Here is a 15710-nt window from a genome sequence, read left to right as displayed (position 1 = left end):
TAACGTGTCTCCGAAACGCGAGATTACGTGACCTCCAGCACTAAATGCGTGCGAAGACAGCACATGTGAAGGCACTGCCATCTCTGCTCCTCCACGCTGAACCAGCCACAGATCTTCGGTCATTAATACTGATCTCACGAGAATGAAAAAAAAAAAATGCCTGAATTATGTGGCATGCTGAATTAATGAATGAACAACAAAAAAAATCCGGCAGATCCCACGTCCTGTAGGAATCTGTTATGCGAAGCAGAGTGCAGGAAGCCTACCATGTTAACGAAACAGCCACAAGAGCACCAAGGCGTAGACAACTATTTCATGACCTACATGACACGCATGTCACAACCTATCATTTATGTTAGTCATGCACTCTCATCGTACTATGCCAATTTTGGTACATACCAAGTTAACGAAACTACCATGAGAGCACCAAGACGTAGGTGGCTGTTTCATGACTTGCATGTCATGTAGGTCAAGAGAAGCCTGAAAAGCAGTTGGGGATCTTGGAATGCTATCGCCTTCCACACTCAAAGGCGAAGCTTAAGCTTCCTCCCAGTTTTTCTTTTCTCTTTTATTTCGGTCAGCATTGTCGTCACAATCACTTTGTGTGGGAGTTTCGTTCACCATTCTGCATGTGGTGTGTCCACGGAGCAAGTGTGCCTCGCAAACGTTGTCGCATCTTCGTGTGTGTCTGTGTGGTTTCACATTTGTGTGCGAAGAAGCATGGCTCACTTATTTTCGGTCTGCGTTGGTGGAGATCGCCAACGCGGTGATTCTCTTGTTGATTGTACACAGAAAGGACTTCAGTCTTGCTCAAATCCAAGCAAAACTGATTGCCACCTAGCGTAGTATGGTGCAGGGCATCATCAGAGATTCTTCTAAGCCCTCTAAGCCTAATAAATTTTATTTTTTGGGCAGAACGAATTCTTTGACTCTTCGGTATTTCAGACTACAGTTAAACCTCAATATAATGAAGTCAGTAAAATCTGTAATTTTCTTCGTTATATCAAAATTTCGGTCTAGTGAAATCCGACCTTTCTTGCAAGTAAGCACAGTCGCGGATCAATTTCTCTTACACGGAAAGGGGCCGCAGAATTTTCCGAATTATAGGGCAATTGAAAAAAGCAAATTTGAATGACAAAACACTACATCTCTATAAATTTGGGAGTCTGCGACAAATGATACAGTTTCATGCCACGTATGTCGGCGATATCTTCTCGACAGTAGGAATTAAACGAAGCCAGGCACAATTTCGCGTACACTCCACCCCCACAGCTGATAGCATCACCTGCTTTGGGACGGTGCTACTAGGAACAGCGCCAGCAGCAAGGAACGAATGCTTCGGCTGCCTCTCGCTCCAACAGGTCACCGAAACTCGAGATTACGCAACTTCCAATACTAAACGCGCGGTACGACAGCTTACATGGTGTGGGATTCTCACCCGTACTCTTGGGACAAAGGAACGACAGCACAATAGTGCAAACAATCACAAGGGCATTTATTGCACCTTTCATAGATCAATGCCTGCTAGCCGTGTTGCTATCCACAAAACATGCCGATGGGCGCACGACAAATCTAGAAGTCCGACTCACCGCGACCAGATAGCGAGCGAATATGTTCGCCCCATGCTGGATCCCAACGCCTGGTCGTTCGCGCGTACGGTCACGCGAACGGTGGCGCGTTCCAAGGTGGCCATGCGAGACGGTCTCGCAGAAGCATGGATCGGCGCACACGCGGCACGGCACGTCCGTGCTGCTTGCTGTCCCGAACCCAAGCGAGAGCGCCTTGTCTTCCGGCGCCCAAGTACAGTTGCTGACCGATTTTCCGGACTCCAAAAATTCGGACATGCCCGATTATTCAGTCAGCTTCGCGGCACCACCATTCCCCCCATAGACCATAATGTATAACAACTGCCGAAAGTTCAGACACGTTGCAACCTCTCGTCTGATTTTTTGGACACTCCTTGAGCCAACTCGATCGAGAGCATCATGCACCGATTATGACCGGCGCATAGTTCGACTTGCTGAATGCCATTTTTGTTTTGAACAGAGCCTCCTTGCTGCCCCACGAAGTGGCGCTACTGGAAATACCCGCTCATCATCATCGTTTCTGCCTGGTTCAATAGTGGCTCTTTCAGTTTCAGCTTAGTAAGCCATGTCAAGACAATCCAGCAGCTAATTTGTTTCTTCGCGCACGACGCTGCGAGCAGGCTACGTTTTCCGTTTGTGCGACTGGTGTCGGCATGGTGGTGTTTGCTTTGTGTGCTGTGTCGAGGTTTCGGTGATCCAACGCGGCGTACGGAAACATCGCGTCAAGTGTCTAATGGCGCTGACAGTGCCCGCGCAGACTTCGCTGGGGAATGCCGGCAAGCGTGTGCCGGGAGGCCTAAGATTTGTCGCCTTCTGATGTGCTCCCTACTGACGCGGAAAATGTTCTGCCGAGACCTGCGCAGTGGTTGCATTGCGATTCCGGACACCGTCTCAGTTGACAGTTTCACAGGTGCTGACACTGCAGTACTGACATGCGCAGAACTCAACGACTGCGAGATCATTCGTCAGGTTTCTGCTGCACCGCCGGACGATGACTCCGAGTCGGAAGATGACGCACAATGTGCTACGCTGCCGTCGCATGCGGAGCATGCGGTCACTATAGGTGCTTTCAGCCACCTATAGTGACCGTACGACCCTCTCAGAGATACAGGCTTATCTGACTGCGCGTAAACGGAACAGCATGCAATGGCGCATTCACAATTTCTTCAAGCCTACTGCCGAGCCCGAATAAGCGCGTGGAAATAAAGGATTTCATTTTTTTTTATTAATCTGCTTTTTCGGACACCTGTTTATTCGGACATTTCCGCAGTCCCCGTGAGGTCCGAATAAACGGTCCGCGACTGTAACCCCGGGGGGTGCCTGTCGGCGGCGTTAGCAGCGCAACACTCGTGCCATCTCTCGTACTGCGCCTCAACCACTCCAACCACCACGGGCGCCAGGCCGCGCCGCGAAGCCGAATTACAGGAGACGCGCTATGCGGGAAAAACATATCAGGGGACGCGCGAGTCACGCATCCCCACATCCCCCCAACCTTAAATCACTACACATTCCAGCGAAACATCTCACACGGTCTAACATCAACGCATGCTTCGCGAACAAGGTAGTACATGCAACCGTGGCCGCGCTGAGGAAATGTCCACATGCTGTCCATAGCATGCGAGCCGACATTGTCCTTGGGTACACAGCTGGCGTCCACCGGTCACAGCAGCAGCTTTGCAGACTCGACGGCACGATTCCAGGCCAGGACTCCGGAAACGACGATGCAGTAGTCGGTACGAGCAAGCGTCGCTCGCGCCGACGCGCCCTACTGGCAAGAGCCGCCGCAGCTGTAGGTGATCACTGGCTCTTTCCTCCGCCGCCGAGGGTTGCGAGCTGGATACAGGCGGCCGCCGAAGTCGCTGCGCCAAACTCGCCACAGCACCATTGCCCGGTGGCTCGATCGTAGTCCGGGGCAGCAGCGCAGAAGATGTGCAGGTGACGGCAAACCAGGGGTGACTCCAATGACACTGCGTACACTCAACACACTCGGCAAACACTACAGTAGTGCAAGGGAGAGGAATTCTGCATGCGCATCGCCCACGTGGTACGATGTTCAACTCGGCTGGCCACTCAGATGCTAAGTTCACGTGAATGAAGCTCGCTTCCTTGAGTCGAACGAGTAATTTCAATTCGTGCGAGGCTAACTAGAATGAGGGAAGCAAATTGCAACTCCTTAACGCCACGGTTCACCAGGTTGTGTCCCTCCACATGCGACAGGCAGCTTCGTAAAGCCTTAGGCCTAAAGCGTCGCTACCCTGACAACAACCGGCATCCAAAAACACCCAAAATGAGCACAAAACAGGCAGCCGCGAGGAGACGTCAGCTCTGTGAGGTGGTCCTACTCCGCTCGGTGCACACAGCATCCGAGTTGACGGCACCCACAGTCCCAGGCGGTGTCGGAGCGCCCGGTGCCAGGCCGAGGCCGCAATACCAGTCAGCCCGTAGTGGCACCCGTGGCCCGCGGCCACCCGGCTCCCAGAGCCGCGACTTCATCCGAGTCAAAGAGATAGAAGAAGCTATTTACATAAGAAATTCGGACCACCCACGAGGCTTCTGTACTTGCTCGTTTCAGGCTTGGCAATGCTCCGCGGGCGCTAAGCCTCGCTCTCCCAGGATGCAAACCATGTGAATTTCGTACCGATGAATGGCATTAAAAAAACACTTGCTAAAAGGCTTAGCATGTTGACATGTTCAAACACACTACAGCCACCGTCGCCTCGCTCAAGAAAGCATGCCGCCAACGCTAGCAATCAAAATCCACGCTAGCCCTACGCTTCGGTTCAAACAAAGGTCTCGAACGAAGCAAAACTGTTAAATCTATCGTCCGATGCCCGAAGAGCCCCACGTTGGGCAGCCAGATGTGGGATTCTCACCCGTACTCTTGGGACAAAGGAACGACAGCACAGTAGTGCAAACAATCACAAGGGCATTTATTGCACCTTTCATAGATCAATGCCTGCTAGCCGAGTTGCTATCCACAAAACATGCCGATGAGCGCGCGACAAATCTAGAAGTCCGACTCACCGCGACCGGATAGCGAGCGAATATGTTCGCCCCATGCTGGATCCCAACACCTGGTCGTTCGTGCGTACGGTCACGCGAACGGTGGCACGTTCCAAGGCGGCCACGCGAGACGGTCTCCCAGAAGCACAGATTGGCGCATGCGCGGCACGGCACGTCCGTGCTGCTTGCTGTCCCAAACCCAAGCGAGAGCGCCTTGTCTTCCGGCGCCCAAGTAACCCCGCCTGTCAGCGGTGTTAGCAGCGCAACACTCGCGCCATCTCTCGTACTGCGCCTCAACCACTCCGACCGCCGCGGGCGCCAGGCCGCACCGCGAAGCCGGATTACAGGAGACGCGCTATGCGGGAAAAACATATCAGGGGACGCGCAAGAGTCGCGCATCCCCACAATGGAGTCAGACTGTCTTGGCATGTCCACTCTTTTGCGCATGCAGCGATTACCGCTAAAGCAGGGCATGTGGCTGCATATGCGCTCACCCACGCTTACAGCCATGCACAGCCATGGCGGAGGCGTGCGCCAACTTAGGTACCTCCCCACTCCTGCCCCTCACGCACTTGATAATGTTACCGCGAGCTCGCTCCACTCCCCCTTTTTCCCTTTGCTCACACAGGAAGGTGGCAGTCGTGAAGCCACCATCTTTCTTGTCTCACCTTCGCACACTTTCACTCATACCTAAAGCACACAGTGCACGGGGCACTATAGGATCTTATCGCACTTTGAGCATGATGCAGCTCTACTTCAGAGGTCACTCTTGTCACGCAGCACGGGATTCGAGAGGCACGTTTCCAAGCAGCCGCTTGTAGTTTGACCATCTCCTTCCATGTATTGTCTCTGCATTCCTTTGCGGTGGCAGGGAAATCAAACCCACATATAACGATACCGGTTTTAACAATATTTCGGTTATAACAATGAAAAGCTGCTGCTATGTTTTCTATGGGGAAGTAACCCGCTTACTACAATGTCCCCATGCCGCATTATTGGTTATAACGATGAAGTCTGGCTGCTGGGTGTCTGTGCCAAAAGGTATGGAATGCGAAATCCTCGAAAAGAAAAAGGAAAAAGTGAAATGCGAGCCACTGCATGATCGCCCGCCGCCACAACTGCCGCCGCATGCTTCTTTCCAGGAGAGATACCCTTCCACCCCTCCGAACATTAATGGGCTGCGCCTAAAGCTCTGCACCGCACCATCCTCCGTAACAGGAATGGACCACGCTGCGCTGACGCTGCTGGTGCTGCTCCCAGATTAGGGAACCCTAACCAGATTGCTCACTAGGCCAGGCCCTCACAGTTGGTTCTTTATTCTACGGTCTTCATTCTGCGCAGTTCTGCTAACGAGCTAAGCCGCTCGTACTTGTCTTTGTTCATTAGGACTCGCCGATGAAACGCAAGATCGCTGGTCCATCCACTGATCATCAGCAATGCACAACGTTGGCGGTGAAAAGAAGCGCGCTGCTTTAGATTTAGAAATGAAGTGCTTCTAACTGATAAGGTGATCATTGTGAACGTGCTTGCATTGGATAGCCACAGTGACGGCCACGATGGTAGCGCTGACACGGTAGGGCAGGCTGCCTCAACATTGTCCCTGCGGGAGGTCATGTAAAGCCCGGGATACATGGAGCGGAAAACAGATGTCCAGGTGACGAAATACACCCGGCGGTGAACGCTCGCCCCTCGGCGTCCAATAATTTCACTCCCGCCGCCGGCTACCCGTTCCGATCGAAGAACTGGCGCCCGGCGATAATCGCCGGCAGAAGTGTCAGGACTGCCTGGCGTGCTGACCAGGCGTCAAGACGATTGATCTCTCTCCGACTTCTGGCAGCTGGTTGGTTTTTGTGTATTTTTGGTTTTCCACCGGAGCGTCCGTCGCGCTGAAGCGACGGAATGCAAGCGTTTGGGCTACTTTGGCTGCGCACTTTCGGGCTCTCTGCGCGTGAAATGGACGCCATTGATCAGCCGGATATTGAATGTTTAAGAATACAAATTTATGTAAACTTATTTTTCATCTACAAACTTAAGTGAGGTGCTCACAAAACAGATAATAATTATAAGTGCTGTGCAGTTTTCTTACCAACCCAAACGAATATTCCATGGCGCAAAATAGTGTGTGCATTGTATTGCTTTTCTTGTTATTGTCTTTTTTGTGTGTGGGGTGCCGCCCACGTGGGTTTCTTGTTCGCGGCACCCGAAGCAGTTTCTTTTTTTTTTGCTGCCGGCGTGCGTGCTCGCAAAGCTTGGTTTCGTGCTTCTTCGATGTGAAACCACCCCTGCTCTACAACAACCACAAGTCCCTTCTGCTCGAGTGCCTTGATTGAAAAGAGCGACAACAGATTATAGCTAGAACCCGACCACGCCTTGTCTTGTGGCTGTTTGCATCTGTGTGGGCCCAGGCGGTGCACGGAGCCTATAGGGCATCGAGAACGAGAGCCGCTGAGAGGCCCATTTCACGCAAAATACCGATACAGTAAAAGCTCGTTAATTCGAACTTCAGTAATTCGAATTTCGGGATAATTCGAACCGTACTACTTGGTCCGGCCTAGCTCCATAGAAGTCCATGTATAAAAAAGCCCGTTAATTCGAACGTGAGTTGGTTCTGCCACGGTTAATTCGAACTACGTGCCGCCGCGCCTGGGCGGCGTGCCGCCTGGCACATGGCCAGAGCAGGCCTTGTCGCGAGGCTGCAGCGGCTGAGTTGCCTCCAAAATGGGGAGAGAAGGAAAAAGCGGGTAAAACCGGTGCCAGCACCCGGCGCAGAGGCTGGAGGGCAAGGGGTGACAGCTGTGGCAACAGCTACGCCCTCTCTCTACCTCCGAGAACTGCGGTTTCCGGTTTTGAGCCGCCGATCTCAGAGGCCTAAGAATCTTGTCGTATAGCTGCAGTTGTTAACCGATGGATGGCGCAACCAGCACAAAAAAAATACAGCGAATCCAGTACATCGCAGCGCCGCTAGCGCTCGAGAATTGAACGAATAGGTGGAGCCTTCGTCAACGTCTTTGTCCTGAACTCGCGGTGGTCTCGGCCGCTTTCGGCAGCCTCGAGTTTTCTGGTTTTCGGCGCGCTTACGACCTTTGTTGTGCGGATCGCTTGAAAAGTTAGGCCTCGGTGGTGTGCTTCGCCGTGCTGACGTGCGGTTTCAGAATGGCTTGCGCCCACGGTAAATACTACTGCGCCAAAACACTGAAGGATAAATGCGACATCTTACGGGAAGTGGACGCCGGAGTCTTGTCGAAACAAGAAATCGCCAAGAAGCATGGGATACCGAAGAGCACGCTGTCCACTTATATAAAAAATAAGAGGGCGATTGAAGACTCCTTAGAGGCAGAAGTTGCCAGGGAAAGGAAGAGGATGCGGCTGGCAAAGTACCCCGACCTCGAAAAAGCGCTTCTCCTCTGGATTAAGGAGATGCGTGCTCAGGACATACCGCTGAGTGGCCCCGTCATATTGGCGAAGGCAGCGGACTTCGCCCTGCGGCTGGGCTACGACGACTTCGCAGCTTCAGATGGGTGGCTGCACCGCTTCCGTGAAAGGTACGACCTTGTGTTTCGTGCGGTGTCAGGGGAGATGAAGGCTGTTAACTTGGAAACATGTGAAAGTTGGCGCTCCGAGGTCCTACAAGGCTACCTACGGAAGTACTCTCCGCAGGACATTTTTAATGCTGATGAGACAGGCTTATTTTTCAAGTTACTGCCCGCCAAAACGATCACGTACAAAGACGACAAGTGTACGGGGGGGTAAACGAAGCAAAGAGCGAGTAACGGTGATGGTTGCGGCAAATATGACCGGAAGTGAAAAGCTACCGCTGTTCGTGGTAGGAAAGTCGAGCAATCCTCGCTGCTTCAAGAACATCAGGTCCCTCCCAACAGACTACGCGGCAAACAGGAAGGCTTGGATGACTGGAGAGTTGTTTAAGCAGTGGCTCATGAAGGTAGACAAGAAGTTCGAGCGCTGTGGCCGCAAAATCCTTCTTCTTGTCGATAATTGTTCTGCGCACAAGATTGAAGTTCAAACGAATGCCGTTGAGTTGGCCTTTCTTCCAGCCAACACAACGGCAGTGCTGCAGCCCATGGACCAGGGCATTATAAAAAATTTGAAGACATTTTATCGGCGCCACATACTAGAAAGAGTTATTCTATGCCAGAATTACGAAGTGACGCTCTTGAGTGCACTGCATATGCTTGTGCATGCTTGGGAACAAGTGACAGGGGCTACAATAGCCAATTGCTATCGCCACTGTGGCTTCACCACGCAAGGCGAGCACGTGGACGAGCCACCTGCGCACGGAGACTGCGTCACTAGCGTCACCGCTCCCATGTCGGACGTTCTGAAAGACGTTTCCTTTGTCGACTACGTAGACGTGGATGCGAGCGCAGTTGTCTGTGGTGTGACCACAGACGAGGACATCATTTCCCAAGTTAAAAACATAGAGCCTGTCGCTGCCAGTGACGACGACGAGGAAGACGACGAGGCACCGGTGCGGCCCTCCGCTGCGGAAGTCATGGCCGGACTTAATGCCGCCCGCCTGTTCTTCAGTTTTGAAGAAAGCGAAAAGGAAGCCTTCCGCAACATTCGCTCTTTAGAGCAGAAAGTGCTTGCTGTTGCCTTCAAAGAAAAAAAGCAGACCACAATTACGGATTTTTTCAAACATTAAATTGAACTGACGCCATGCCCTGCTGCTTCCTGGTCGCGGTGTCCTGTTTTTCTTCATTGCTTTCGTTAGTTCGAACTTCGTTTAATTCGAACTGAGATGGCGTCCCCTTGCGGTTCGAATTAACGAGCTTTTACTGTAATTCTGTCCTCTCCGGATGCAGTAGTAATCACGGAGGGGGCCTTAAAACAGGAACTGAAACTGAAGTAGACATGAATAACCACAATGTGCCTTTTACACAAAAGTAAACTAAAGTCATAGTTGGAAAACCACAAATCCTTGTGCCTGCACTCCATGGTGCCACCGCTCAACGTAGCCAGACGGCGTAAAGCCAGCCCGCTAAAACTCTTGCAGCTCAATGAAACGTGCGGAAATCGTTTGTAAGCACCTCTATGAAACATTTTTCCAAGTTGTTTAGTCATTAAAGACAAAAACTACAATAAAAAGCCTATTCAGTATTTTTTTTTTTTTTTTCTTATCCTAAAAAATGCATTCCTAGAGTCTGGCAACGCAAACAAATGCGCGGTGAGTGCACGGCTGCGTCCGCCTGTTTTTTGCTGAATTTAAGCGATGCCAACAAACCATCGGTGGCGTCCTGCCACATCTATTTGTGCTGGGCGAAAGCCCGCTCCATGTATCCCGGGCTCAAATGATTCAGTCCCTCGTGGGCATTTTCCCGAGGGACCTTCCGCTTCACTGTGTGGAGCACCTGGGTGCCTTGCAGAAGGATGCCGGCAAGCTTTACATAAAGCAAGCAAGGCTGACGGACATGCAGTTTTTTTTTGCAAGCCAGTGTGAAGTATGTGGCGAGATGCTTGTGGTGATCAAGTCCCAGCGGTTTTTTTGTTGTTGTTACGAAAGCATGCCCTTAGGCATGCTTTCGTCCCAACGTTTCTTTTGGATTTCTCAAGCTGAAATGCTGCCACGGCAACCTTTGCGCATTGTATAAAAGGCGCTTTTTGGGGCCACCAAAGTGATGCCTTGACAGACCCTGCATATCACATGCCTCCCATGACCCCTCTTTGCAATTTTTATAGCAGTGCCATTCTTGAACGCCGACAGCTGCGACTTGTCAACGACACGTGATTGGAGCGCATGGGGAGCAGAGTTTAAGTTAAACGAGTCAACACAATCAGAAGTTGGATGGAGGAAGGCGGTGGGTAGGAAAACTGGCCTACGCCATTATGGTTTTCTCGGAACAGCTGCACCATCTCCCATTTTGATTTTTTTTTTATCATGCAACCCGGTTATAACAATGGAATTTTCGTGGCACTTCAATATTGTTATAAGTCGGCTCGACTGTACTGTCGGCCAAAAAAGTAAACGGACCACTGCTTAGGTGGCCAGAGCGGCTGCAGGGCCACACCGGGGTGCTGCTATCTCGCTCCGCGCGCTGACGGCGAGAGTGCCCCGGGTGACGCCACACTTCGCCCTCACTCTCACGCGGTGCCTTGTCACTCTTGATAAATTTCTAGTGCGCCGTTCGGTTGCTCTACTGCTGACGGTCGCGACGAAGGGGACCATGCATCGCCGGCAGTCCAACACATAACGCTGTCCTGCAGTTGCGGGAGCCGCAGGGCATCAAAGCGCGGCACTTAGAAGGAACGGAGACCCGTTCTGATTGTTGTTTTGTTTATGTTCACCTTATCTTTTAGATTAGTGCATGTCGCCGGCGTCCACCACTGCTCGATTTTAGGCAGTATCGCGCAAGTAGCCGCGACGGCGGCTACCGTGACACGCTTTCTTTCACGTCAGCACGATAAGTTAGAGAGCTGGAAGCGCTGCGTGGACGTCCGAAGCTATAGCGGCGGTGCTCTCGGTGCCAAGGCGAGTAAGCCAAGTCATCGCGGTAGACGGCAACTTTTCATCGCACTGAGGACCTCTTCAAGCCATGGAATGCTTCCATGAATAAACTTTCATGACTGACTATAGTTACTCCTATTCGTCTTCCCAATTATCTCTTCCTGGCCGTACTTTTGTAATGTTTCATAACGGCCTACGCATTGTCGTATCTAATTAAAGCAGTTTTCAGAGGCGTCACTTATATTAATATTAAACGTACTACTGGAGACAATTACGGAAAAGTGATCTTGACACATAAGCCATGCCCGCAGTAAACCTTGCCGCCTGCCGCTATCGCACCGGCGTGAAAGAGCGCGCGTCACCGTAGCCGCCATTGTGGCTACTTGCGCGATGTTGCCTAAAATCGAGCGGCGGTGGACGCCGCCGACATGCACTAATATAAAAGATAAGGTGAACATAAACAAAACAACAATCAGAACGGGTCTCCGTTCCTTCTAAGTGCCGCACTTTGATGCCCTGCGGCTCCCGCAACTGCAGGACAGCGCCATGTGCTGGACTACTGGCGATGCATGGTCCCCTTCGTTGCGACCGTCAGCAGTAGAGCAACCGAACGGCGCACTAGAAATTTATCAAGCGTGACAAGGCACCGCGTGAGAGTGAGGGCGAAGTGTGGCGTCACCCGGGGCACTCTCGCCTTCAGCGCGCAGAGCGAGATAGCAGCGCCCCGGTGTGGCCCCGCAGCTGCTCCGGCCACCTAAGCCATGGTCCGTTTACTTTTTTGGCCGATAGTACATCTCACTAGATGACCACGGAAACTCGCTGTCAAAATGCTGGAGTGAGGAAGCGCGGCAGCAAGCAAGTGAATTGACCTTCGTGCTGCCTCTTGCATCAACGCCAACTAAGCAGCGAAAACAGCACACCCGAAGCTGCCAGCACTTGCAATCTATCCCCATCGCAGATCGCTTTCAAGATAGGGCCCGCATGGCTGTGCCATACACAGCAGCCGCCGTTGCAGCTCTGCCTCCTCCTTAAGAAGCTTTAGCTTGGGTGCTCATCTAAATACATGTAAATACGTTTTTCTCGGCAACCACTACACCAAATTTGACCAGGTTTGTTGCATTTAAAATAAAAAATTAAATTGTACTCACTTTTAGTTTCGATTTTTTCATTTAGGTTGTCAGTTTATTAAAAATTGGAAAAAATCACAACATTTCAGAAAACGAAACAATCAAGTTTAACACTCTGTAACTGAACAGTGAAAAAATATTTTGCAATTCTGTGAATTGCATCCAATAGTACATCTACAGCGGACGAAATTGATATGTTACACATGAATCTCAAGAAATTTAGTACAGTGGAACCCCGTTCATACGTTTTTCACCGGACCGCGAAAAAAAAACGTAACAGCCGGGAAAACACAACAGTGAGGAAAGGTCTGAAAATTAATGAAAACAGTGCAGCTTTGCCTTGAAACAATTTATTTCGACATCAAGTGAGCTTAGGTCTTAAAAAAAATCGAGAATGGTCGATTGCCGTTTTTTCCGCTCGCTGGAAAACACGACGCGTTTCTCGATGGCCTGGAAAGCCGCATTGCTCTCAGCGTCGCTTTGAGGTGCGACGTACCTGCGAAGGAGGTCCAGAGCCGCGACGGCTTCTCCAAAGCTCGGGTCCGCCAACTTCCCAGAATCATGCGGCTCATGCTCCTCGTCGTCACCACAGTCTGAGGCTTCACTCGCGACCGTGTCTGCAACGATCTCGGCGATACTCCGACACTCGTACGTCACGACAGCAGCATCCACGGCGACTTAGTCGTCATACGTGACTCCCGTGGCACCCAGCGCATTCAAAGCTTCACTCAGCTCTTGATCACGAGAGGCTGCTTCCGTCTCTTCAGCTTCCGTGGCAGTTTTCTCTCCGCCGTCCATGCGAAATCCACACCGCGCGAAGCAGTGCTGTGCAGTTGACGCGCTCACTGCAGTCCACGCTGAAGCGACGTAGTGCATAGCGTCCAGTATTGAAATGATCGTAGGCTGCTGTCCGCGATCAATACGCGCCAGACAGCGCTTTACGATGGACTTCCTGTACGAGTGCTTTAAGTTCTTTATGACGCCGGCATCCAACGGCTGCGAGTGGCTTGTAGTGTTTGGAGGAAAAAAAAACAAGCTTAGCGTTCCGAAGAAACGACGGGTCTTTCGGGTGGGCAGCACAATTGTCCAGAAAAAGGACAACACTCCTGCACTGGGAGCCCATCTTATTGTCGAAGTAACGAAGAAATTCTTCGAACAAAGAACCCGTCATCCATGCACGACTGTTGCTTCTATAGTGACATGGCAGCAGGCGAATGTTTTATAAGCACCGCGGGTTTCGGTATTTTCTGATTACCCATGGCTTCAGCTTGTCCGAGCCATCCATGTTGCAGCAAAGGAGCATTGTCAATCTTTCTTTGCTGCATTTGCCTCCGTGGCATGCTTCGCCCTTCAGGCTTAACGACTTGGATGGCTGCACCCGAAAGAAAAGACCCGTTTCGTCGGCGTTGTATATGTCACGAGGCTCATACCCCTCAATTATGGCAGATAGTGTGGCCTTCCAATCGTCGACTGTTTCCAAGTTTACACTTGCTGCTTCCCCGGATACCGTCTTATACGCGATGCCGTGCCTCTTCCGGAAACGGTCGATCCAGCCATTTGACGCCGCAAAGTCACTGATGCCCAGTCGGTCGGCTATTTCCATCGCCTTCTCGCGCAAAATGCTGCCGTCGAAGTTCACACCGGCAGCACGGGCTTGTTTAAACCAAGTAAGAAGCGACTCGTCGAGGTTTCCATACTTGGCGCCACGAGCCTGCTTAGCTTTCGGGCCGAAGAGCGCGGCATTCCCTTGTATCTCGGCACGCTTCGAAACGATGCTGTTAAGCGTCGAGGGTGGCAGACCAAGATCCTTGGCGATGTCGACTCTTTTCCGCGCTGGCTGCCTGTCGACTGCGTTGAGAACATCCAGCTTTTCCTCGAGGGAAAACGCCTTGCGCTTGCGCGACGCCATCAAAGGACGACAAATCGCTCGCGGTGTTAGCGAGGCCCGACGAGGCGTAGGCAGCGTAGGTGTTGACGGGAGGACACGGACGACTCGGATGGGTTGAACCGCACAAACAAGAAAGACTGGATTAGTGAGGCCTGACGAAGCGTAGGCAGCGTAGCTGTTGACGGGAGGACACGGACGACTCAGATGGGTTGAACCGCATAAACAAGAAAGACTGGATTGCTGCGGGCCCGCGGGTTTTACTCGCTTCGGCTGACGAGGCAGTGGCCATCTAGTGGCAATCTCTCCAACTCGCGTGCGGCTTTTTATGGCCTCTGAGATTACCCACGCGCGTGCAAGGGTATGATCTCGGAGGCCATGGTCTTTTAGCCAATTCCGTAGCCAAGCCTAGCCAAGACTCGTCAAAATGGCGGTTGGCGCGCGTTGCCCGGCCGGGTTCGGAGTGCCAGGTCGCGACGTAACATGCGGGAACGTTTTCACAGCTACAACGTAACAGCGGGGTACCCAATACATTGGATCCTATGGGAGCTATGCTGGGACCGGACGAAAACGACGTAACAGCCGGGAAAACGCAGCAGCGAGGAACGTAACAGTGGGGTTCTACTGTATTATGGAAATACAACTTTTGCAGCACCCTTGTACACAACGTAACCAGTTCACGTAAGATACAAATTGACATATCAAATTTATAATAGATGCCGTTTACAGAAACGCGATATCTGTTCTTGATGCAGAGCTATTAGCTTTAAACGTCGTGCTTCTATTTTTTTCGAACTTTCAAATATTTCAGGATATTTAAACAAAATTCTGACCCTAAATCGTAATTCCGCTTCCAACAGACACTAGAATTTAACTTTCTCTCTCAAGTGCAACAAACTTCAAGAAAGGCTATCGAGGAGTTATCTCAGAAAAGTGTTTCGGCGTTTTACATGTACTTGAATAGGCCGCGTCGGACTTAGGCCCGAACTAAAGCTTCCTCTTAAACATATTGTCGAGGTTTCAAATACATGAATAATAACTGCATTGTCATTGCCAAACGTGCTGCAAACGGATTCTTGAACACTACACACTGTCAAAACAAGTAAAATAGGTGTATTCTTATAAAAGAATGTATTCGTATGTGTCCAAAATTGTGCCCAGAATACCTGATGTCAACGCTTCCATGTTTTTTGCCTATCTAATAAGTAAAGAACATATCACACGAACTTTAGAACTATATCAGTTACAAACCAGCAAAGCAGTACATGCCGCTGATATGAAAAATGTAAAGGCCATGAAATGAACAAGTTGATGACAAATGTGTTAATGAAACTTTGTCATTCAATAACCTTGTTCAATTCTTGTACATATGCAATGACCAGTGAAAAATCTCAATGATGCTGTCATTTGTTTGAATGTATTACGCAGGAGCAGTCGTGTGTCGTGAGTAATTGTGTCGAAATTATAGTCGCAACACAGAGCACGTATAAAAAGCGGGAGTTCTGCAAAATATATGAGGGCGAGTCAAATGAAAATGAGCCAGTGAGAATACATGACAAACGGGGTACTTTATTTAAAAGTAGCCTTCATGAGCATTTAGACATTTCTCCCATTGACTAGCGAGTCGCTTGATTCCCATCTCGTAA

At 50.9% G+C, this 15710-nt stretch overlaps 1 protein-coding gene across 3 annotated transcripts in view; it reads left to right on the top strand.

Moving 5' to 3' along the window:
* Positions 1–15710, top strand: part of LOC142576667 (myeloid leukemia factor 2-like) — an 81536-nt gene that overhangs the window by 28662 nt on the left and 37164 nt on the right. The window lies entirely within an intron of this gene.

The sequence above is a fragment of the Dermacentor variabilis genome, chromosome 3 (genome assembly GCF_050947875.1).
Source record: "Dermacentor variabilis isolate Ectoservices chromosome 3, ASM5094787v1, whole genome shotgun sequence".
Classification (NCBI taxonomy): Eukaryota; Metazoa; Arthropoda; class Arachnida; order Ixodida; family Ixodidae; genus Dermacentor; species Dermacentor variabilis.
The sequence above is the reverse complement of the archived record's forward strand: the minus strand, read 5'-3'. Positions and strand labels throughout refer to the sequence as shown.